Here is a 2710-nt window from a genome sequence, read left to right on the forward strand (position 1 = left end):
TGAAGGGCTCAAGTGACCTACTACCCCTTTAGTTCATGGGGGGTGCAGTCCCCCATGTAACTAGGACCTTGAAATCTTGCTGCCTGCAGCCAGTGGCGGAGCTTCATGCTCCGGCACCGGGGGCTAGAGAGCAGGCAGGGATGTGGCACCCAGTGCAGGGGGGGCAGCCGCAATGGCACCCCGCCGGCATCGTGCTGCCGGGGGCGGTGCGCTCCCCCCGCACGCCTCTTCCTCTGTCAGTGCCTGCAGCATAAATTTAGGTCTAGCTTGTGAGGGAGACAGTTCAATGAGCAGGAGCCTCAGCTCACAAAGCCTCACAGAAAGTACTTGGTCAGGCTGAATATCTGGGCACATCTAAGACCTGAGCTAGGGCAACCCAGCTCACTTGCCTCCTATGCACGTAAGCAGGGTGCAGATCTTCTAGTAAAAATGTAAGCCTTTTTAAAAAATACAACAACGGAAACAAAACCAAGCCTTGCAGACAATACTGGCCAAGACATTCAGCTGAAAGGTCATGAGATAAGTGTTTCACCCGTACTATCACACGAATAACACTCTGCATACAGGGTAGAAATCATAGGTGTGTTCTGAATACAAGGAGCTCCTGTCTATCGGAATCAGTTTGGTCGCATTGGAGCCAAGGTAGCCAGCCTGCAAATGCTGAGAGAGGCAGAAAGGTATGTAAACCAGGCCGCGAGGGCATAAGAAAAGCCCTGCTAGTTGCAGCCAAGGCCGATATAGTCCAGCATCCAGTTCTGACAGTGGCTAACAAAGATGCCACTCAGAAGTACACAGGAAGAACTTGAGTGCAGCAGCACTTTGCTCACCTGTGATTTCCAGCAGCTGGTATTCAGAGGCATACAGCCTCCAGCCGTGGAAGTAGAACATGGTAGAAAATTCATTGTTCATTGAGTGAATTTGGGAGTAGCCAAGTGGTGCTTTGTTGTTGTTGTTGTTGTTGTTGTTCTGAATCTTCCCATTCAACATATGAAGAACCTGCTGAATCAGGCTAATAGCCCATCTGGTCCAACATCCTGTTCTCACAGTGGGCAAGCAGGCACCTATGGGAAGCCCTCAAGCTAGGCATGAGCAACTAGACACGGAGCAATGGATCCAAACTACAAGAAAGAAGATTCCACCTAAACATTAGGAAGAACTTCCTGACAGTAAGAGCTGTTCGACAGTGGAATTTGCTGCCAAGGAGTGTGATGGAGTCTCCTTCTTTGGAGGTCTTTAAGCAGAGGCTTGACAACCATATGTCAGGAGTGCTCTGATGGTGTTTCCTGCTTGGCAGGGGGTTGGACTCGATGGCCCTTGTGGTCTCTTCCAACTCTGTGATTCTATGGTATTCACAACCTTTGACCATAGATGTAGAACTTCATTGTTTCATTTCATTCACTGAGTTCTTATGTTATGGAGACTTCTCTGTATCTTAGATGTGGTGGTGTTTTCCCACTTCCAGGGTGACTGTTATTCTGCCGTCACAGAAATTAGGGTGTAGGGGGAAGGAGAGTGTCATTTTGATGAAGAGGGAAATGATCCTTTAGAAGAGGCCCATTCCTTGGCTAACCAACTGATACCCTCTCACCAGAGATATTTGGTAAGGGTCTAGTAGTTTGTGGTAGTCAGTGATTTGAGCATTAGGAATACAGGGAGATGGGTTTGTGATCAGTGGGACAGGTGGAACATGGCAATGAGTGATTGTACATAAATGATTGCCGGTCAAAGATTTCAAAGGAATGTAGTGTGCCATGTAGGAGAAGGTCACATTGTAAAGGCATATGCTAATTTCTCCAAGCCAAATAAAGGTAAGTTGGAGCGGCTACAGTTTTCCCTGGATAGAAACCCTGTGCAGACAAAAACAAAAAAAGTAAAAGGAGCAGCAGTCTTCTCTACAGAATTACCTCTACATAAATACCAGGCCTCAAAATTAATTTAGTGATCAAAGTAAATTATAGCGCACCTGACCAAGACGCTGAGGGTGATGGATTATTTATTTAAAATATTTGTACGCTGCCCTTTTCTCATAGTTCAAGGAAGCCATAAGCAATTAATAAGTCAATATCATCGAACCAGCAAAGACAAGCCAGCAATAAAGCAAACAAACAGCAGCAGTGAAAACATCATAAAAACTAGATGGATTGCAAAACACTTTAGACAATGCATCTTGAGGTCTGCTAAGTGTATTCGTGGATTGTCAAAAGGTTTTGACAAAGTGTCTCACCTATAAGACTTCTGAGTGAACCTTGCAATTATAGGATATGCGGAAGTGTTCATGAATCAGAGTCCATATGTGAAATGAACTGCAAAAAGTGTGAACTCTTGAGGGTTACATTAAAGCTTAATTACAAAAGCAGTGTTGGTAACACAAATTTCTTTGGCGTTGTTACTGGAAGTAAAGATGGTCAACCTCTGTATTGGAGGCCAGTCTGTTCTGCAGGGATCCAGGAGCCAAAAAAACATGCCTCAATCCCATACCTCAAACCCCCCCTCCAAAAAAAGGGGGGAATTTCTGTGGCCACACCTAAATTTTGGAACTCTTCATCCCAAGAGGCTTGGTTGGCTCCATCCATAATGATGTTTTACTGCAGGGCAAGAATCTTGCAGTTTAGGCAGGTGGTTGACAGGTAAGTTTTTGACCAAGGCTTTTGTTATAATCTGCTTCATGTCTCTCTCTCTTTATTAGTGTGTGTGTGTGTGTGTGTGTGTT

The 2710-nt window shown here is 45.4% G+C and overlaps 1 long non-coding RNA gene across 1 annotated transcript; it reads left to right on the forward strand.

The window, feature by feature from the left end:
* On the forward strand, positions 1–2487 carry LOC310707501. Its single transcript, XR_014526518.1, has 2 exons — positions 1–948; positions 1488–2487. It is a non-coding gene; the product is annotated as an uncharacterized lncRNA (long non-coding RNA).
* Positions 2488–2710: the final 223 nt, after the last annotated feature.

Source organism: Podarcis liolepis (assembly GCF_965112155.1).
Source record: "Podarcis liolepis genome assembly, chromosome: 5".
NCBI lineage: Eukaryota > Metazoa > Chordata > Lepidosauria > Squamata > Lacertidae > Podarcis > Podarcis liolepis.